This window comes from Myodes glareolus, chromosome 7 (genome assembly GCF_982192425.1).
Source record: "Myodes glareolus chromosome 7, mMyoGla1.1, whole genome shotgun sequence".
NCBI lineage: Eukaryota > Metazoa > Chordata > Mammalia > Rodentia > Cricetidae > Myodes > Myodes glareolus.
The window spans coordinates 68,776,026-68,799,365 of NC_142032.1; the positions used below are offsets into that span (position 1 = coordinate 68,776,026).

A 23,340-nucleotide genomic window follows, 5' to 3' on the forward strand; every position below is an offset into this window, starting at 1 on the left:
TGATGCCTTGGAACAAAATGGAAGAAGTGTCTTCTGCCCATTCATCTCCAGAAGAGATAGTCACTTCTCTTAGCAGGAACACAGGAGGTGTAATGTGGCCGGAAGGTCAGTCCATAGCATATTGGTGCAAACATTAGCAACTGAGCATGAATCTCAATAGAGCTGCATGGTACTACTGAGGGGAGCTGCCCTCTATGGGGCTTACTGTCCAGCAGAGGAAAACAGACAGTGACTCTGCAGTCATAGCTCTACTGGGTAAGTGGCATGGCTGAGTAAGAAACAGAGATGCTTGCCCAGATGGGCTTGGAAGACTTTATGGAAGATAGATGCTTATAAGAGATATTGAAGAATGAGTGAGAACTAATCGGCACAGGAGAGGAAAGTTTCCAGGCTGAGTCAGTACCAAGGATAAAGACTTGAAGCTCTATGCAGAAACAGGGGCAAGCGTATGAGAAACAAGCTTTCATGTGATTGATAGAGGACTCACAGATGAGATCGTGGTTCATGAGGTCATGGAAGCTGGAGGCACTTAAGGAAAGGGATTTGTGTGTCCTGTTAGTCTTCAGGGTGGTCTTCACAGAGGGGACCCGATCCACACACCTTCCTGTAGTCGTGGTCATCACCTACATTAGAGCTACAGACTCATAGTTGAGATGGAACTGGACACCTCTGAGCTCTTTCCCAAGAGGGTGGTTCTTCTCACACCAGCGAGACAGCCCTGGGTCTTTGTTAATTGCTGTGACTGGAATATAATAATAGAAGGGCTGCATCTGAGAGTAGGGTTCTGTTAGGCAGCCGGAGAAGTCAGCCTGCTCAGGGTACAGGTCTCACACTTGCGTGGGATGAGTCATTGACAGGCAGAGCTAATTGGAAGCTGGGGGTGCCTCTGCTTGGCTGGCCTGAGACGGTGCCAGGTCATCTCGGTAATTTCACACAACTGTGAAAGGGTAGCGGGGAGGGGGTGCATCTTGCTTTGTAAAACAGCTTTGCCACGTGGGTTAGACTTGGGACAGGCAGAGGGTGTGTAAAGTTCCAATGAAGGTGATGAATTCTTCAGAAGGCCTGGGCACAGAGGGAAGGAAGTGTCTCTCTCGTTTGTTCTTCTCTGCTTCTCCAATTATGATCCCCCTATTGTGGGAAGAGCAGATCAGTTAGACCACAAAAGAAGGATGCTTAGTTCTTTTTTTAAAAAATCACTTGATGTGGGAGTGTGTGTGTGTGTGTGTGTGTGTGTGTGTGTGTGTGTACATGTGAATGCTTGCATAAAGGTGTGTGCATTACATGATGCAAGTCTGTGCCTATGCGTGTGGAGGTCAGAGGTTGATGTTGGGTACCTTCTGCCATTGTTCCTTACCGTGTATACTGAGGTGCAATCTCTCTCTTGGCCCTGGAGGTGTCTGATTTAGCTCATCTAGCTACCCAGCTAGATCCAGGAATCTCATTTTCCCACTCTTTTATAGGGCTGGCATTACAGATGGGATACCATGTCAGTCTGGTTTCTACATGGACCCAAACTAGGGATCTGAACTCTGGCTGCCACTCTTGACTGGCAAACAGTCTATCCACTGAGCCACCCACCAGCCCTACTTTATTTTTTATGGCATTTCTAAATTAATGTCAAAGCTTTCATGTTGCACATTGAGCCCCTTCATACTACTCCACGCTTTCCTTCCTTGCCCCTCCCTGTTCCCACTAATCCCTTGGGCTGATTTAGACGTTTTTACTTTTGTGTTCATGTTCTATGTTCATGCACACTTTAATTCACTAGATGTTGCATCCATTTTCCTATGAATGACTTAACTTTGTTCTTCGTTATGGCCATGAACAGTACTGTGATGTATACACCACATTTTTATTATTCATTCCTCTCTTGTTGGATGCCTAGGTTGTCTCCGATCCTCAGCTATGCCGAAGAGCGCCACAGCGAATACCGATGTACAGATGTCCTTGCAACATACTGAGGTGGAGTCTTCCGGATGAATACCCAGGGTACTGTTACGGGGTCTCATGAGAGATCTGGTGTTAGTTTTTCTTTTGTAAAACATCCACAGTGACTTCCAGAGTAACTGGACTAATTTACATTTTTACCAGCAGTGTGTAAGGGTTCCAGTTGTTTGCACCCTCTTCAGGAGCATCTGGAATCCCCAAAATGTGTTTCTAGATTCAGGTCATAACCGGTGAGCGCTCAGATTTCCTACAGCAGTCATTATCAGACACACAGATCTTATGAGAAACCTAAGATCCCGTTTTAAAAGAAGGCACAGCCAGAATGAGCAATCTCAGGCCCCCCGAACTTGGCCTCAAGAGACTGAGCACGGCTTAATAGAAAGAGTGTGCAGAAGAGGGAGCCACAGATGGAGACCGAATGGGTGCCATGTTAGGAACGTCTCCAGCAATCCATCAACTCCAGAAAATTTATCAAGGGCAGCATGTGGCATTGCTGCTTAGATTAAAATAGATAGAGAAGATGTCATTCTTTCTGGAAGGAGAATACACTTTTTTTCTAGGGTGACCTTTGCAACACATAAAAGCAATAAGTGAATGTGGAAGCTCGGGGCTGGGTGGGTGGTGGGCAGTGGGGTAGAGACGGTCTGCAGAGGGTTTGACTGCACACATGACCATGCCATGCCACAGATAGGGGGAGGCTCAAGATCTGTAGCTGTCAGAAGACAGGCAGACTCGAGAGCTAGCAATCCCTGGAAACTGAAGTCCTGGGGACATCTACCCGGGGTGACCTTGCAAAGCTCCTACTTGTTTTGATCTACTCTATTGACAGTCAACAGTGACAGTTGTCCCAGCTGTTGAGACTGTCAGAGGAGACAGGTGTCCTGTGTTATTCTGACATATGTATAGGTGGTATTTACGGTCAACACTTCATGCCTTTAAACTCGCAAGAAAGAAACTGGGTCTAGGTCTGATTTCAAGATCATGTCCTTGTGACTGTGTGGACCATCCCAGGAGTGCTCAGCATCAGGGGCAGAAAAGGGGGATGTTTATAGAAACTCCAATGCCAGAGACATTCCAGGCAATCTATGATTTGGCATAGCTTACCACCCTGATTTCCAGAGAAACTCTAGGCTGAATTAATGACTCGCCTTGATGTCAGGTCAGAGCTCTCCACACAGAACTAGTGGGATGGGTTCAGGAATGCTACTATTGCTCATTAAAAATGAGATGACATATTGGTGTTTACCAGGGCTACAGGCTGTGTTGGAAGCTCAGCCACTGTTACCATGGCAATGAGATGCTCTGTACCTCTTTGCGATATCACCTTTTGCTTTGCTGGAATCCTCCAGTGTCTGGAAACTGGTGTCCCAGTGTCATAGTGAGCTTCTGTCAACTTGACACAAATGTAGACCTACCTGGGAAGAGGAGATCTTAATTGAGGAATTGCCTCCATCAGATTGACCGCGGGGACATCTGTGGGGGCATCACTGATTGCTAACTCTGTGGGAGGGCCCAGTGTCTGTAGGTGATGCCGTCTCTAGGCAGGTGGGCCTGGGCTGTATAAGAGAGCTAGCCAGCTGAGCTGGGTAGAGGCACCGAGTGTTCCTCTGTGGTTCTGCTTGAGTTCCTGCCACGGCTTCCCTGATGCTGGGCTGTAGCCTGTAAATCAAACAAACCATTTGTTCCACCGAGTTGTTTCTGGTCAGTGTCTATTACAGCAACAGAAAAGCATCCAGCTCACACCAAGCATGAAGCTTAGATTCAGAAGGGCTCAGTCTTGGAAATTTCATAAAAAAAAAGAAGCATTAATTAGTCCAAAGCCTAGGCAAAGGCTGACTTGGCAGCTAGGCAGGCTCACAAAGTCAGGACATTCTCCTGTCAAGAGGCATGCGTTTGGTCCAAGAAAACAAGGAGCCTTTTGTCAGACATCTTAGATTAAGTCAACCTTTAGAAAAAGCAGGACCCGGCTGTAGTCCTCTGTCTGAGGATGCAGAGGGAGAGGGCATGAGAAAGCATGAGACAGCCAGAGGACAAAGGAAGCTGCTTTGGGGTAAACAAATGACAAACTCTGCTCATAGGAGATCTTTGTAGTCATTCGCAAGAAGCTGTGGCCTGCAGCTGGGTACAGGCTAAACTCAAATAGAGGTTCTGCTAGGTTCTTTGTGACCTTGAGAAGGTCACTGGATCCCTTTTCCATGCAAGAAAAGTGCAATTCAAAATTTTTAACTCCCATAGGAGTTCGTGAATATGAAATACTGCACACAGAGTATGGCCTTATGGTATGTGACATCATGGAGTATGATGTCATGGTGTGTTGACACAGAAAGGGCTTGGTGGCTTCACTCCTTGCTAGGTTGTGGGCATGTCTTAATTTATACCTTAAAGGAGATGGGAACCTAATAGGAAGATGCTATGTGGCCAACCTGAGCATCAAGGACTTCTCAAGGTTGTCAATCACACTGGAATTCAGGAAGGGTCCCAGATGAGGCAGCTGATAAGGCATGCCTTACAAAAATGCTGACAGTTCCATATGGAGGCCTGAGCGATGCTCCTCGCCAGACTAGCAATGAAGCAGAGAGAGGGTCAGCCCTGGAGCACCGAGGGGCCCAGGTGTTGAGGCGGGCTGCCACGCCACAGTGGGTGCTACAGGCTTTGACCTAGAAGTCAGCTACCCCAGAAGTTCAGCACTGAGATTTCCTGGACAGTTCCCTGGTCCTGGTGTCCCTGAGGTTTTGGAGGGGCTGCTTAGCTTGCTGGCTTAGACTTAGTTGCACTAAGACCATGAGTTTAGCGTGTCCAATGAAGACGATGTACACAAACCATTTGCTTTTTTAAATCACAGTTTCATTGTGGAGCCTGGTAGAAATGCAGCCGAGCCGGTAGACCGTTTGCCTTCAACACACGAAGCCCTGGGTCTGATCCGAGGCACTGTGTGACCAGGGTGGTGTCACACACCCATAGGCTCTGTACTTGCGAGGCTCTGAAGCTCAAAGTCATTTTTAGTTACATAATGAATTTAAGGATCACCTAGGCCATGTGAGACTCTTTCAGAGAGGAGGGAGGAAGGGAGGGAGGGAGAGAGGGAGAGAGAGAGAGAGAGAGAGAGAGAGAGAGAGAGAGAGAGAGAGAAGTGGTTTCATATTGAGCTATAATCTGCGTAACCTATAACTCCTGTTTAAAGTTACCCCGGGTATATAGCCAGTCTGGACCTCATCTAAAACTCCATCTCCAAACAACAACAACACCACCCAAGCTAATAAAGTAAAAACATGGGAAAACCATTTTAATATAACTCTACAGTTCTGTGGTTGGCAGGATGCCCGTGGAGCTGTGCCATCTTATCTAGGTCAGCTTCAGAATGTTCTCATCACTTCGGGTGAGACGGGGGTGGCCCTCAACTCTGACACGGGCCTTGGTTGTGTCTCCACAAGCCACTCACTCAAGAAACCATCCCACTGGTCCTGAGAACCAGAAGACCACAGTCTTGAAGGCCTGGTTAAAATGTGGAGTGGTAAGAACTGATGTCAGTGTCGGAGCTGACTCCAGGGTACGACTCCTTTTTCATTATGATACTCTCCAGGTAAACCAGCCATATGGCTTGGCATGGCTGGCACGTCAGAGGTGACAGTGGGAAGGGTCTACATTTCAGGGGCAGGTGGCATGTTCATATCGAGCCATCTGTTCCTTGTCCCATCAAGGATGATTTCTACCCCAAGTGATCATGAAATACATAAGCGCTTAATGCTCATTTGATTGGATGAGGTTGAAAACCTTTTACAGTGCCTTCAAGTCCATGGTTTCTGTCTGGTAGAAGGAGGGGCTAAAATGTAGGCCTATGGGATGGCCAATCAGATACTTCCATTTCCTCGATGTTCCACGTGCAGAAGGGGAAGCTGAGCTGTGCTGGACTGAGACACCACCCCAGTGGGCCAAGTAAGTAGCCTGGGTGGGCCCAGGTAGGGTGATGTGTTCAGCCCCAGAATATGGGTTATGTGTTTTTCCTCCCTCTTGCATCTTCCCCTGCCTCTCTGATGAAAGACGCAACAGCAAACTCAGACTGTTTGAATTTGGATTCAGGACGCATTGCCTAATGGATGGAGCATCAGGTTCAAGCTGGTCTCCTATTGTGGTCATAAACTCCACCCATTTCTGGGGTTGTTGCCAAGTATCTAGAACAAACAACTCCTCTCAGCCATTGGAGTTTGACTCTGGCTTTTGGGCTAAGCCCCCAAAGTCACAAATTTCACAAGGCTATGCTCTTGTCCTGAGGAATGGCACCAATTTCTCTACAACGATCAACTTTGGGTAAAACAAAACAGGATAGGATGGTAGCCACTGTATTCTGTATCTGCAACACCTGTTCAGGCTACTCCACTCCAGGCCACAGATGCTGCAGAAGAACCCAGGACATCCCTAGCATCCTTAGTTCCAGGGCTGGAGACAGCAGGGCAGATGAGGTTGTAGACTGCCAGACGGAGGCAAGGGGCCTGTGTTCCCTAAACCTCCCATCCTGGAACAGAGTGGGGAGGGAACACAGTGGCACCCTGGGCACAATTCTCAAAGGAGAGGCTCAGCTGTGTTCTTTTTATTTTCCTTTTCTGGGTATCTGTGCTTTGCCTGCACATACATCTGTGCAGCACATGTGTGCCTGGAGCCGTCGGAGGCCAGATCCCCTGGAACTTGAGTTATAGATGGTTGTGAACCATAATGTGGGTGCTGGGATTTGTGAGTTATAAATGGGTGTGAAGCGTAATGTGACTGCTGGGATTTGAAGGTGGGTCCCCTGGAAGAGTAGCCAATGCTCTTAATCTCTGAGCCATTTCTCCAAATCTTCTGCTGTGCTCTTGAAGACAGAGCCACCTGACTCCTTTGAGAAGACCATCTCACGCCACTCCTACATATTCATACCCATCCTTAACACAGACCTGCACAGTCTAGATTCAGAACCCAGATCTCTCCCTCTCCTCTTCCTTCTCTCCCCCGCCCCTTACATTGGATGTTCTTCTCTACTATTCTCTGTCTTATTTCCTTGAAGCAGGTTCTCTCATTGAATCCGAAGCTTGCTGTTTGGGATAGACTGACTGGCCAGAGACTTCCTGGGATCCACCTGTCTCTCTTTCCAGTGCTCGGGTCCTAGGATTACAGACACATATAGATGTACCTGGGGATTTGAACTCAGGGCCCCATGCTTTCGCAAGTGCTCTTACGGAGCCGTCTACCCAGTCTTGAAGCTCAGATATTTTTAGGACAAGAATGTAAATAATGAACACTCTTTTGCCCCCTGTCATCTTTCCCACACTATGATCTGGAATGGTAATCTTGGGAAAGGGCAGGGTCTTTCAGTGGCTGTCAAATGCTCCTGGGAAGGAAGCTGTCAGTGTCAGTGACTTACAGAGACGCTAGAGTTTCTCCCTGAGAGCAAAGGTTCCCTCTGTATCTTCCAGGTCTCGTAGAAAAGGTTGAGCTGCAAAAGCAGGTCAATAAATTTGAAAAACAGAATGCCGGAGTACTTCAAAAACAAGAGTAAGTCCATGGGCATCAAGTTTCAGTTGAAAGTATCAGTAAATACTCTCTGCTTTGTAGGTAAACACGGGGGCAGAAGCCTAACGGACAACAGCTACTTTACTCTGGTTGTATGCAAATTGCTAGCCAAACTGTCTACCAATAACTCCAAATGGCCAGGCGCCTTCCCCCAACCTCCCATGAGTGGTTGGTGTCATGTGGGTGATTCTTTTTCTGGGAGATCTATTTCTGTTCACACCAGACAGAGAGTGGGCAATGATGCATCCAATTCTAGCTTGAACCAATGCATTATTGGGGTCACTTGCAGTAGCATGGGTGACTGAGCTGCAACACTGAAGGGTCCATCCAGGACTGGTGACTGGTGCTGGAAGTTACACCACAGTGATCGCCTGCCCTACCTGTAGACAGTTTCAGGACAGATTCTCTCCCCCAGCAAGGATACACTGCTTACATAAGGACTTACTCATCTTGTAACTTTCTCGTGCTTTTTTTTTTTTTTATGAGCCTCCCCTGCCCCGACAAGGGCATGTTATCAGCACATAGGCAGGATTAGAACCCAGCATGGACCTTGTGAGTAAGGGCAGTCTTTCCCTTCCACCTCCCTATGGTTCTCACAAAAACACATCTCTCGTATCAAAGGGAAGAAGAGAGCTTAAGTTGGAACAAGCTATGAGTAACTATGGCCTGGGAATACATTTGTCACCCTGAATTCCACGTGGAAACCGTTTCATGGAGCTTTAATAACCACAGAACAAATGAAGTGTTAAGTAGGCTATTATAGTGCGGCTGAGGTTTCTTTTAGCCTTTGGTTGGTAGAAACTACGTACAGTTGTGCTAATACACTCCAAAAGGTTTTTATCTGCTCATTGTGGGATGCTTGGTCTCACAAAGAAGTGGGAAAATAAATGGCCATTTAAGGGTCTAAAGATGGCTCAAGACTTTGTAATTAACTCTGGACCTGAAACGCTCCAAATTCTGGTTGCTGGAGTTCTAATCAGTCAATGAGCCTTAAGGTCTCAATTTGAGGTGCCAATGCTTTGGGGGAACTTTCCTGCACCGTTGCATGGCTCTCTTTCCCTCCTTGCACCCCAGTTTAGGGAGCACCTCTTCAGTCCAGGTTTAGTACAATGACATCACCAGGTCCCGGTGCAAGCCCAAGTATCATGCGAGCAGACAGTCACTGCTCAGCACCGAGCCTCCAGCGTCCCAGCACAGTTCCACGTGTGTGAGACACCCCACCGTTCCATGAGCAGTGAGCCACCTTGATACTAACATGGAAGTACAGACAGCCACTTTCTTTGACTCAACAGCACCAGAGTCCTGGTGCTAAATTAGACTAAATCGAACATTATATTTTTGCAAAACTCTAGAAGATGCCAAGAGATCTGGTATGAAGGTTCCACAGACCTCCAGGGTCCCAGGTTCCTTCCACATGTATGCTCTACCATTCTCGGTAGCTCTTTCTCATTCTCAAGCAGTCAAAATGACTCAAGACTTCTAGCTGCTGTATCTTCTTTTCAGGAAGCAGGAAGGCAATGAAACAAGAATACAAAGGCAAAGCCACAGACGGTGCGAATGTATCCATCCTTCCTAGTTTTGTATTAGATCCTTATTTAAAAAACCTCAGATCATATTCCATTGACCAGACCTTAGTCACAGTATTAGGGGAAAAGTTTGGTGTTGCACAAAAGAACACACAGAGCAAAACTAACCCAGCAAGACAATTGTTTTTTTGCAAAAAGGATATGTGTGCAGAACCCAAACCGGGCAAGTGAGCACACGTGGCCAAGATGGTCATTGTCTTTTATTGTTGATGTAGGTGGTGTCTGCATCTCATCCTATTATGCTTGGCTGTATAATCTGACACTATTGGCTAATTGGTGCAAAGGGGAATGGGAAGGAGGAAGTTCAGGAAATATGGGCCCTTGTTAAGCTAATCACTTTTGAGAGAAAAAAAAATCATCTCTCACAATGAGGTCACTATGCTTATACAGGGTGACAAGATAGGCAGATTCCTTTCCTTTTCTTTTTACTCAGACACACTGCTAACCCATACAGTGATCTTATAGCTGACGGTAGTGAGGAGAGTAGCTGTTACCAAGGAAATTGTGATGGCTGGTTTTGGTTGTTTTCTGACACATCCGGGAAGAGGAATCCTCAACTGAAGAACTGTCTCTATCAGACTGGTCTACAGCCATGTTGGGGGTGGGGCATTTTCTTGATTGGTGTGGGAGGGCACAGCCCACTGGGGACAGTGCCATCCCTGGGCAGGTGGCCTGGGTTGTGGAAGAAAGGGGGCTGAGTAAGTTTTGAAGCAAGCCAGTAAACAGCATTCCTCCATCTTCTCTGCCTCTGTACCTGCTTTCAGGCTCCTGTTTGAGCTCCTGGCTTCCCTCCATGACACACTGTGACCTGCAAGCCAAAGAAACCCTTTCCTCCCTGAGTGGCTTTGGGGCTTTATCACAACCAAAGGAAACAGTGTAGGACAATTGCCAATAGTCTTCACTTCCAGCTGAAGCACTTCATGGATGAGCAAGTCTTACCATAACGAATCACGGATGCAGAGAGAACTACCCATTTGAACCCCATTTCCTGGATCATGGGAGTCATAAGCCCCATTGTAGCATGAGGGTCTGCTTGTTGGGGTTTATGCCCTGCCCGTTCCTTCAGCCAGCAAGTCCCAAAGAAATTCACAGAGAGGTCTATATTAGGTTATAAACTGATTGGCCCTTTAGCTCAGGTTTCTTATTAGCTCTTATCACTTATATTAACCCATTATTCTTATCTATGTTAGCCACATGGCTCAGTACCTTTTTCAGTGGGACAGGTCACATCCCGCTTCTTCAGTGATCTGGGCAGGACTGCAAGGAATGGGCTTCCTCCTTCCTAGAATTCTCCTGTTATTGCCCCACCTCTACTTCCTGTCTGGTTGACTTGCCTATACTTCCTGCCTGGCCAATCAGCGTTTATTTAAAACATGATTGACAGAATACAGACAATTCTCCCGCACCAACTCATGGAACAGTTTCAGTGTGAATTCCAAACCTCATTCCCCTGGGGGTTTGAAGACAAGGCAGCACCTGCTTGGTGGGCAGACCCCTCCCCCGCCATAGTCCTGCAGACAAGATGGTTCTGACTTCATGCTTCATTCCTCATACCTGGAGGCCAATGAGGTTCATGCCCAATGGTCTCTAACTGAAGGAATAAGAGAAAAAAGTTTCTAGAACCCTGATTCCTTTGCTAGGAATAAGCTTGCTTGAGGGAACCTTTATTTCGGGACTTTTGGGAGCCATGTCATGTTGAGGTTAGATCGTTTCCCGCAGTGAGTTCCCAATAACAGGAAAAACTAGGCCTTTAAGGCTCTCCCACTGTCCCCAGAGCTCGGTCTCGGTCTCAGACGTGACGGTGTCTTTTGCAGAGTTGTGTGTCTCTGTTGGTTTCTGTGGTGAGAAGAGAATACCCAAGAGTGGACAATTTAGATAGGGGATTTTCCTTCTCACAGTTCTGGAGGTGCAGTGCCGGTGTCTGCTGAAGGCTTTATTTTAATCTGAGGACCCCATTGTTTTCTTTGTCCTTTTTTCCATAAGAGACCACTGGAGTGATAAGTTCGGGGTCAGTCCTGAGAGCAACACAAGCCATGAGTTAGACTTGCTGATGCCAGCTGGACCTTCCTCCTGTGGGATGCTTAAGGACCATGGAAACCACACAGGAGGCAGTAGAGCATGACTGAAGATTTGGGTTCTGACCTGGTTCCCTCAGCCTCATAATGGAAGGCTCTGGTGGTCTTTAAGATGTGACCGCCTCGCCAAAATAGGTACCAAGCCACGTGGCTAACACAGTCATTAATTATGGGCTAATATAAGTTATAAGAGCTAAAAAGAAGCCTGAACTACCAGGCCAAGCAGTTTATGATTAATGTAAACCTCTGTGTATTTATTTGGGACTAAACGGCTGTGGGACCTGGTGGGCCAGAAACCTCGGGCAACACTGTCTGAACGTTTTAAAAGACTCAAGGTCTAGTCTCTCTCTGTCAGTTATTGTTTAGATTTAGGATAGACAGGGTAATCTGGGAGGTTACAAGTTTGAAAGAGTTCATACTTGCCCTGCCCCACCCCAGGCCATGTGATGTTTTCTTGTACATCGGATGTGGCTGTGGATGTACTTACTGTATTGGAGGACTGAGACAGGAGATGCCAAGTCCGGAGGCTGGGCCAGTTGCAGGAGACGAAGGGGGGAGTAAAGTTTGACCCTGTCCTGAAGAAGGCCCCCAAACACCTGCCATGAAAGATGGACAGCAGAATACTTGCCGGGATGTTCCACAAGCATTGTGGGGGCTCTAGAACACAGTGTACTAAGGGATTTTTGTGCCCTACCCAAAGTCTTGTTGCTCACACATTCCGATACGTGGTCAGAACTGATGGAACTAGAGTTAGTTCATAAGCAGTCGGTGTTCCAATGGGGGAGGTTTCCTGTCAGAACTCCATAACAGTCAAAGCTGTGATTTGGGGAACCGCTTGGGAGAGAAACGGGGAGCTGTTTCAAATGTAGGAAGATGGGGGAGAAAAGACTGAAGTTCGCAGTCATATCACGCTTCTGACTCTGACTTTTCCTGGTACGATGCATGGCCTCACTGGTCTAGAACATATAAAAATAACTGAAAAGAGTCCTGATCCTTTATTGGTACCACTGTTAATGACAACATTTTCCTCACAGACTTGCTGGAGACTTTTGTGGTATCCTATCACGGTTCCATACCTGGCTCAGGGAAAGGCCTGAGTCTTAAATACAAATGTCCGTGGAGGGAAAAGAGAGTGGCCACATGAGCCTAGGATGTGAAATGATGCTAGGATATCTGTGTGCTGGGTCTGCACTCAGCTGGGCCTGCATTCCGGCCTTGGGAAGGACTTAAGTGTGATGGCCGTCTTGTCACAAGCCTCTGCGGGACCTTGCAGCAAAACTCTAGACTTCTTGACACTTTTGTGCTGGGAAAGGAACACAGTTTTAAACAACTGAAATCAGGTTAAAAGTCAGAAATATCCAATAAAAAGTTTATCATTGAAAAGAGAAACTGAGGAGTCCTTTACAACAGTGAAGGTTCAATGAAAGATGAGGCCAGTATAATTGTGCATGAAATATACATTAGCCTCCACATGCATAAAATGTAAACCTTAGGAAATGTGCGGGGAAAGTAGACAGGAGTATAATAACACCGGGGGCTTTCGGTGACTGCCAACAGCCTATCATTCACCTCGAGACAAACACAACAAGTCAACGACTCTCCCTACAAGTGTAACTGATCGAGCTACTTAATAGATGTATTTAACTTTAGGCCACTCTAGGGAACTGTAAACCCATCTCCTTTTTTACTTCCTCTGGTTCCTCATTAACCATCACTGACTGCGTCTTTTCATGAATAATATCCAGTCAGTTCCTTCCAGGATTCGAAGGAGAGGGCAGACTCTCTTATATAATGCAATAGACTTGTAATAAAAAAGTACTCATTTCTATGATGTGTGTATGGGTGCTTTGCATGAATGCATCTCTACACCATACACAGGGCCTGTGGAAGCCTGAATAGGGAGGTGGATCCCCTGTAACTGGAGTAATGGATGGTTGTGAGTGGCCTGATGTGGGTGCTGGGAAATGAACTCAGGTCCTCTGGAAGAGCAGCCAGTGCTCCTAAGTGTTGGGCCATCTCTCTAGAACCCTCATTCTCAATCCCACCCACATACATAAACACATACACAAAAGTGACATTATGCAGACTGAGCAGGTTGTATTTGCATACTTAGGAGCACACACACGTGTGTGTGTGTGTGCATGTGTGTAAATTTTCAGAAAAACCCCTTGAGGTTTCAGAGTAGGTTCTATTATAGAAAACACATACCAAGGGAATTGAACAACAGGATTTACTTCTCCCATTCCAGAGGCTGGAATCCTGAGACCGAGGTGCTGGTGTGTCTGGGTTCTGGTGAGAGCCCCCCTGCCGAGCCACAGATGGCTCCATCTCTGCGGTGCTCTCAGACGGGAAACATGGAGAAGATGCAGTTGTTTCCTTCAATAAGGGCCTGTGATAGTTAATTTTGATTGCCAGCTTCTCTTGTTTGAGAGGTGCCTAAGAAATCAGTAATGGACATCTCTGATATGTCCAGGAGGCTTTCCCAGGATGGCTAACTAAGTAGAGGAAAGACCCACCCTTCGTGGGAGTGGTGCCACCTCTACCGTCCTGATGGAGAATTCCCCTCTCCTTTGCAGTCATGATTCCAGCTGCTCCGCTCTGCTGTGCCCTCCCCTCTATGAAGGACTGCAACCTCTGACCTCGGGAGCAAAATAAATTCTTCCCCCTCGGGTTGCTCAGGTCAGGAAGGTTGTCAACGATGGAAAGTTGGAAAGCTGAACTCAGGTGCTAATACCATCAAGGTGGCTGTCCTTGTGCTTAACTGTGTCCCCAAGACCCAGCTCTTCATCCCGGTACACCGGGGTGAGGACTGTGGTGTGTGAATGTGGGAGGGTATGCAAACATTCAGTTCCTAATGGGCAGCAAAGTGGTCACGGGAGTCCACGGAGAAGCAACTGCAAAACTTGGTTAAAATAGAGTGGTCGACTCTCTGCGTTCATCAGAGAGCACAAAGAAGGCAGAGGTGCCTACCTTCTCGCCTGCAAAGGCGAAGGCTTCCACCGTGAGCCAGTGGCACTTCGGCACCGGATGCAGACTCACCCCAAGACCCCCACCATTAGATGTAGTAGCTGGTAGAACAGAGGTGATTTTCCTATTAGATATGAGCCCTCAAAACTGGGCAGAGGTTCATAGGAAAACAGAAACCATGGCTTTGCGAGCACCCCAGGAGGGTGAGCATGAAGTTCAGGGAGGAAGTGGTAACCTCCGATGACAACCCAGAGCAGACATATGGGGGAAACCCATCCGGGACCCATGAAAAAGCAGCCAGAGGGTAGAGAGAAAAGAGTTTTTCATAGACAAGCTGTATTGACAGAGATGAGGATTCTCCACCAGGGGCAGAGGAGAAAACTGAATTTGAATGAGTCCCAAATGCCAGGGCATGGAGCTCAAAGCCAGCCCAGTACCCACAGAGAAGCAGAGTCTTAGGGGTCAGAAAAACTGTCGTGATATTTCATTTGTATTTTAATAAATAAAGCTTGCCTGAAGATCAGAGAGTAAAACAGCCACCCTGGTCAGCCTTAGATTCCAGGCAGTAGTGACACACACCTTTAATCCCAGTAGCCACACTAGTTTGCCATAGAAACTGGGTAGTAGTATTGCACGCCTTTAATCCCAACATAGGAATATAAAATGAGAGAAGACAGCTCTCATTCTCAGTCTCATTCTGAGGATTCCTGGAGGCAGGATCGCCATTTCAGGTCGAGGTTGAGGTAAAAGCCAGTGGCTGGCTGCTTTGCCTTTCTGACCTGCAGGCTGAACCCCAGTATCTGTCTCTGGGTTTTTATTATTCATGCTACAGAAAACATGAGCTGGAACCTCACCTTTGCTCAGAGCCTAGTCTGACCACCAACTGTGTGAGTGCAGAGGAGGCCCGTGGGGCCAGCACCCAAAGTGGCAAAGGCATCAGTGTGGCCTTCAGCACAAGTGCCTGTCATGGGGAGAGCAGATCTCATAGCTGCCTGCTATGAGGAGAGTGGATGTCAGCGCTGACCCCCATAGGGAGACAGAGCATGCAGTAGGAACCCAGACATACCCAATAGACCTCGGAACAACATGGCAGGATCCAGTCCGTGACTACACACATGTATGTAGTTTACAGCGTCATCGGTTATCACTAAACTCGCTAAGAAACAGGGCATCATGTCCATATTCAGAAAAGAAAGAAGCTAATAGAACCTAACTGAGTTGGGCCATCTCTTGGCCTCAGCCGACTAGTCTTTCAACACTACAGTGATAGATATGTTGGAAGAATCAAAAGACAATATATCTAAATAATGTAGAAAACATGCCTCATGTGGGGAGTGCAACAGAGACGTGCAAACAATATAAAAATTGTGGTGTAAACAGCTCAATGCTAAAATAAAAATCACCTAACTGGGAACAGCTGCACTTTAGAAATATCAGAATCCTCAGCAGATGTGACAACAGATCAATAAACAGGCCCGTCTCTGAGAAAGAGAGAAAAATATTGAAGAAAAATAAAGTTTCGGAGTCCTGTGGACCACATGAAGTGGTCTAACACATGCGCTCTGGAATTCCAGGGAAGACACTGAAGAGTAAGAACATTTATTGGAAGAGATGATTTAAACATGGGGAGAAATGTTAGAGGCTCGAGGATCTCAACAAAATTTAATGGTCTAAAGGAAATTGTAACATGAGGGGGCCGGCTTGTTGGGGTTTCCGTCCCGCCCGGTACCCCACAACCGGCATGCCCCAAAGAAAATTACACACAGGACTCCATAAGATTATAAACTGATTGGCCCATTAGCTCAGGCCACTTATTAGTTCTTATGACTTATCTTAACCCATTATTCTGATCTATGTTAGCCATACAGCTCAGTACCTTTCTCAGCTGGGCAAGTTACATGCTGCCTCTTCGGTGGTCTGCACAGGAGTGGAGGGAGCTTCCTGTTTTCCCAGAATACTCCCAGTCTCTTTTCTCCACCCCTACTTCCTGTCTGGCTTTCCCGCCTATACTGCCTGCCTGGCCAATCAGCGTTTTATTAAAATATGATTGACAGAATACAGACGATTCTCCCACACCAGAAAATGTCTCTTGAAAGCATCATAGTCAGTGTGCTGAAAACCAAAGATAAACTGATAATCTTGGGCTGATGAAGTGGCTCAGCAGGTAAAGGTCCTCAAGTCTAAGGACCCGAGATCTATCCCTGGGACCAGCGTAGTAGAAGGAGAGAACTGATCGGTACCCCGAGGCTGTTCTCTAGCCTCCAAACACAATGTGGCACACGCCACCCTATAAATGAAGAAATGTAATTAAAAAATTATAAGGAAGACAATCCTGAAAACGGAAACCACTCTACATAGAGAGATAGTGCCATTAATGGCTGACTTCCTAACAACTTATTCAAATGGCTCAATAAGTCAAAGCAAACAACAACAATAACAACAAGAAAAGCCCTCCAAATCCTGTGAATTCAGCGATCCAACCACAGTGGCGCTCTCCTCCAAGAACGAAGGCAAGATTGAACTTGTTCAGATGAGCAGAACCTGGGAGACGTCTCTGCTGGCACAGCCAGCAGACACACAACAAAGCAAAGCAGCAGCTGCCCTCCAGGATACAGGGGACTGCGCAGACACCTCAGGCTGATCACTGACATGAAGAAGCCCAGAAATGTCAGACTGTCGACGCATGCGAAATGATGCTTTTCCTGTGGTTTCTCTTTACTTAAGAACACAGGACTTTGGGACTGGGACTGGATAGTTGGCTTAGTGGTTGAGAGCACTTGTTGCTTTTACACAGGACCCAGGTTTAGTTCCCAACGCCCATGTGCTGGCTCACAACCATCCTTAATTCCAGTCCTAGGGACTCTAATGTCTTCTTTGGATGATTTCTGAAGGCATCAGGCAAGCATGAGGTGCACATACGTACATGCAAGCAAAACCCTCATGCACAAAATAAGTAAGTCAAAACCAATTTTAAAAAATACATGCTTTAGTAAAGTTAATTTCACAGCACTGTGATTATGGGCTTTTCATATCCATAGACAGGATTTACAAGATAGCAAAGTCACAAGAGACATGTATGGGGTGAGGAATATTACACTGCGCCAGCTTCCTGCACTTTACCTGACGTCACTCAGTATTTACTCAGGCTAATAGCTCCATGTGAATGTTATAACCCTTAAAACAACCACTGAAAAAGAATTGCAGAAGGCTGCAGGTAGTGGTGCTACAAAACATTGTCAGTGTGCTTTCAAAGAAATGGGGGGGATGGGATATCAGAATACACACACACACACACAGACCAGAGAGAGAGAGTCACACACACAGAGAGGAGAGAGCAGAGTAAAAATATGAAAAATTAACAGCTATGACAAGCTTTGTTTTTTAATTTAAATTTTTGAGGTTTTTTTAGAAAAATTTTTAAACAAAATCACAATCTCCTAAAATTTAAAAAAGTACTTTATTTAATTTGTGTACATGTGTGCATGTCAGTCTAAATATATGTACACATGTATACAGGTATTCTTAAAGGCCTAGAGGGCATTAGACTCTTGGACCCAATATTATAGGCATCTGAGAACCCCTGACATGACCTAGGTGCTGGGATCTGAATTCTGGTCCCCACAATTGTGCTATAAGTGCTCATAACTTCTGAGTCACCTCTCCAGGCTTGATAGTTTAACAATTTTAATATATCAATATATTAAGCAGACAAACTGAAAATATTGTTTAGAGACAATCTGGGGGCTTAGGATGAGGCTCAGTTGACAAGATTTGCCTAGGACAAATGAAATCCCAGGTTCAGTTCCCAGTACTTCATAAACTAGCCATGGGGGCACATACCTGTAATCTCAACACTTGGGAAACAAAGGTGCGAGGATCAGAAATTCAAGGTCAGCCTCAGCTACGTAAAGAGTTTCAAGGTAGCCAGGAACATGCGAGACCCTGTCTAAAACAGCAACAACAACAAAACCAAGAAGATAATACAAGACGGAGCAGATAATTCAGTAGTAGTGCTGGCCTAACACGGTTAAGATCTTGAGTTCGAGCCTCAGCACAAAACAAACAAACAATACAACAATGACAACAACAACAAGAAACAAAAACAAGTTTAAAATTCAAGGCCCAGGGGCTGAAGAGATAGCAAACTGGTAAAGAGTGAGTACTTAACTGCTCTTGTGGAGGACCTGAATTTAAATTTCAGTACCCAGTTTGTGAGGCTCACAACCATCTCTAACTCCCGGTCCAGAGGACTTGGCGCCCCTTCGGGCCTCTGTGGGCACCTGCATTCATTTGCATGTACTCACACACAGACACACATTCATACACACACTTAAAATAAAATTTTAAAACAATTCAAGAACCAGCTATCGCTTATTATAAGTTATTTATTTTGATTCCCCCAAACAGTGCAAGTTGCAGGTTAAAATAGTGAGAATTGAGTAGGATCAGTTATGTGCACACTGCACCAAACAGAACCAAGGCCAAAATACTACTGCAGAAAGGGACAGATTATATATTAATACATTATAGTTTTCCTTTTCCTTTTCATTTGCTAGGAGAAAACTATTTCTGTGTGCAAAATCTCTCTATTACTCTTTTTGCTATTGCTCCTGGGTTTCAAGCTTCTGCTGTTTGCTATTTTGATGTGTTCAGTCACATTTTCTTTTTGAACTTGTAAGGTTTCGGGGATTTTATTTACATGCTCATTTGTGATCCATTTTTTAAAGAAATACAGTCATTAGAAAATTTTGCTTCAAAATCTGGATGTTCTTACTGACCGCTGGGTAAGTAAACACAAAATGCTTGTGTTTCCATTGGGATTTTCTTGTGCAGTTCCCTGGCAATAATCAACAGACAGTTTCGTGTCTAGAAGCAGCATCTCTCCAAAGGGACTCTCTTCTCAAGATCAAAGGACTGGGGATTTCACAAGTGCCAGCAGCTCTGGCCTCTTTCAGTTGTCTGGTGGGTCACTTTAAAGCCAGCTGGGTGTCCATAGGGAAAGGTGTGAGGGTAGGCCATTTCTGGACAAAGAAGCTGTGGCCTTAGTTTTTCAGCACGTCCAAGGCCACAGTGGTCCTCTGGGTTATTAGTGATACTTAGCGTTGCTTCTCACTGTCCAGCCAGAGTGATATGTGGTGCTGTGTGACTGACCCAGTCCTGGATATGAAGCAGATAAGGTCACAGTGTGATGGGGAGGCAGGCAGACAGCGACTGGCACAGAATTCTCTGTACCCTCAACCCCAAGGGTGTTTCTATGTCTAACTTTTCATGGTTGTGATCCATGAATGGCATGAATGAGATCCTGGAGAGGTTTCTCAGTTTACAGGGAGTAGAAGAGTCAATAATCCCATCTTGTCAGGGCGCACACTTTCCAGGAGCAGCCGTACCTGCCTACCAACACATGTGTAGGTTTCTTCTGCCATTTCTTGTTTCTTGTTCTAAAGACGTTCCTCTCTGTTGTTTCTTTTGAAGATCAAATTAATTTGGGTACACGGTTATCATTAGATATTGTATGAAAATATTAGGTATTACTATATATGCATATATGATGTAAGTATAAACAAAAATCAGTTTTAAAAAGAAACAGTCCAGTAAATGGAGGCTGCTGGCCTCTGGGAGGACTTGCCACCAAAACTCTTTTCTTCAGGTAGTTTTGATATTTATCAGGCACAGAGCTAGGAGCAGAGGGTTGGTGGTGTAATATCTAGGGCTCACAGTACCTGAGCAGACCGGCAATTCATTAAAAGGGCACACAAGCTGAAGTTAAGTTGGTCCTGGCTTGGATTCTTTATACCTAACTGCCCAGAGATAATCCGTTCAGACTTCCTTAACAGCCCCTTACAGAAAGTCGCTTGGACAATAATGCGTGTGCCTTAGCAATCCTTTTTAAGACTCAGGTGACCGATTTGTGTATAATAAACAAATCAGATTTGTGGATACGAGAAGATGAAAGCAGTTTCTTTGGGTCCACATCTCAGCTCCGCAGGTGGTTGGCGTGTCAATGTAAGTATGTTAGGCTAACCTGCCAGAACCTCAGTTTCCCCATCTGTAAGGTAAGTGTGTCAGAAAGCTCTACTTCATAAGGAGTAAGGGCTTCACAACTTAACTAGTTGTGATAAAAACCCGGCCCACAGTGTAGTTGCTATGGTTACAAGAAACGATGCTTGGAGATGTCAGATGTTGCAGAATAAACCGCTAATGGGCACTGCATTCCAAACAAGTGCAGGGGCCTCTCCAGTGCACTCTGGATCCTCTCTCCACGCCTATAGAACCCCTGCAAAGCGAGCATCCGCCTTTGTATGGGCAAAGAGAACCTAGGAGGCTTATGAAGGACACCATGTCCCTTATCACACTGGCATTTCCAAACACAAGTGTCCACAAACATTTCCAAGCAGCTCTCTCCTTCTGAGGCCAGCTACTTAGAAGGCACAAGTGTCTAGTTCTTTGTTTGCTAAGGAGTCCTTATGCCCCCCCAATACACACACACACACACACACACGAGGACCTGTCCCTGCTGATCTGTCAGCCTCCTCCTATAGAGTGCCAGCCGTTCCCTTCAGCCCTGGCCCCGCAACCTGCCCTCCTCCCTCCCGACTCCAAGCTTTTGTACGTCTCCATCACCTGGAATACACACATTCTTGTTTAGCTTTTCATTGGAGCCAAATCGTAGGTCACAAAACAAGGCCAAAAGGCTCAGGAAATAACCCCACACCTCTCCATTTGTTTTGTTTGTTAGTGGCAGTACTGGAGATTGCCTTCTGGTGAAAATAGAGAAAACAGACAAGGTGACAGAATATTTATTACTCGGCGGACCTGTTTATCTGACTAATCAGCCTCGAGCACTGGACTTAGGTGAGAATGAATCTGTTCTGTTCTTGGCTCTTGAGCATTAATTAGAGACCATCTTCCGCTTTCCTTGACATTCACTGTGCGGAAGAAATGATTCCTGAAATGCCAAATTATTTCACGATGGGACTTGTTTTAATTTCTCAGGAATATAACCTTTCAACACAGGGCTTATGTTAGCTGTGGAGTTGGTGATACATGTGTTTTGGAAAACAGTGTGAGTTCATAAAGGTTTATTACAGGATAATGGGATATATATATATATATATATATATATATATATATATATTTCTTCTTCATAGTGGAGGCCTGCTATTGCTGAATTAAATCAGACATAAATTCATTAGCTCTCCTCTTTGTCTTTGTGGTCATGAAAGAATGGTTGTATCCTGGAAGCTCTCTGGAAAGGAGAAAGCATACATCTCCCCACTCCACTCTGACATGAGAAGTGATAATAAGCCACTGGCAATTTTAGCGAAAATGTTAAACTTTATACCTGAAATGCACTCTTCAGCGCCCCTTCCCTTAATAGCAGCAAACTGCTTCAGGGTCAGCGTTCAGAGACTTCAGTCATCCTTCCCAGAATCAGAAACCAGGACTCAAGAGCTCTGCGGCCAACCCGCCCCGAACACTCGATCGCATCAGAGCTAAAACCCACTTCTCACCAGAAAGCCCAGCCTCCTCCTGCTGCTAGCTGGGAGGGCTTTCCCTGACAGTGTTTGCAGAGTCTCTGCTGCTTGTCAGGTGTGCTGATGACTTTACATCAACTTGACTCAACCAGAGTCCATAGAGAGGAGGGACTTTTCTTAAGTAGTGATTGACGGAGGACCGTCCATTGTGTGTGGGTGCTATCCCTACCAGAAAGCAGGCTGAGCAAGCCACAGGGAGAAAGTCAACCATGGCACCCCTCCACGGCCTCTGCATCAGTTCCTGCCTCCAGGTTCCTGCGCTGTTTGAGTTCCTGACTGTGATGAGGAACCGTGATGTGGAAGAGTAAAGCCAAATAAACCCTTCCCTCACCAGTTTGTTTTGGCCGTGGTGTTTCATCGCAGCGAGAGCAACTCTGACTAAGACGCCTGGCCTGCCTCTGGGTCACAGGTCAGCAAAGCTTCTGCAAGGGGCCAGGAAGTAGATATGTTAGGCTTGTCCATACAAGGTCCTTTTCTTACTCCCCTCCCTCCCTCTTAAATTCTGCTTTGTTTTGGGTTCTGTTTTATTTCCCACAAAAGCTTTGGCATATTGTGAGGGGTAAGACAAGGCAGAGGCTCCTTCATTTTACATGTGTGCTGAGGCCATTTTAGGTTTAACTAGAACTTGATAATCCTTGCTAGGAAGGTCTGTAGCGAATTACCCACCTCTACTCTAGGAACCCAAGGTTATGATGCCCCATCTAACTTATCTTGGCTTCTGTTAAACTGCTTGCTTGCACAAAGCTTCCCCCTGCAGCTGTTGAGATAATAGAATGTCATTTTTGCCTTTAAAAGTCCCTTACTGGCCAGGTGGTGGTGGCACAAGACTTTAATCCCAGCACTTGGGAGGCAGAGTCAGGGGGATCTCTGTAAGTTGGAGGCCAGCCTGTTCTACAGAATGAGTTCCGGGACAGGCTCCAAAACTACACAGAGAAACCTTGTCTTGAAAAACAAAAACAAAAAACAGACAAACAAACAAAGTCCCTGACTCTTTCGAGACTTGGTGCAAACGCAGCAGACCTCTGTTCAGTCTGCTGGGGTCCTGACTCACTGCTGTTGTCTCCTGCCGGGGAATAAGTCTGTCAGAAAGCTGCGCCACACTCACGGCTTTTTAAGATACTGGAAAGGCGCCTGTGGAATCTGAGGTGGTGCGTCACTGAGTTCCAATCACGCTCATCAGCCACAACAGGAAGTCACCGGAGAAGGTATGTGCTGACTTCATCCGAAGGGCAAAGGAAAAGAATCTGAAAGGCAGGTGCGCATGCCTACTAAGACACCGAGAATCACTACAAGAAAAACACCTCGGGGTGAAGGTTCCAAGACATGGGATCATTTCCAAATGGGAATTCACAAGTGACTCATTGATTTACACAGTCCTTCCAAGATTGTTGAGCAGATTACTTCCATCAGTATCGAGCCAGGAATGGAGATCAAAATCACTTTTGCAGATGCCTAAGTCAATTATTTTAATAAATTGACCTAATCAATCGTTTAAAAAAAATAAAAGAAGTCCCTTACTCTAAAAACTCAGAGCTACACTTGGGTCCCAAATATCTGAGTATAGTACCAGTCAGCTGTAATAAAGACTTCCAAATGGCTATAAACTGTGTGTGAGTGGTCTTCCCTAGTGGGCTCCTCATAACCACATAAAAGCTATTCTTAGCCCAGGACCATACTAAGACAGGTACA

The 23,340-nt window shown here is 46.0% G+C and overlaps 1 pseudogene; it reads left to right on the top strand.

The window, feature by feature from the left end:
• Positions 1-23,107, top strand: part of LOC125413700 (small ribosomal subunit protein uS10 pseudogene) — an 83,220-nt pseudogene extending 60,113 nt beyond the window's left edge.
• Positions 23,108-23,340: the final 233 nt, after the last annotated feature.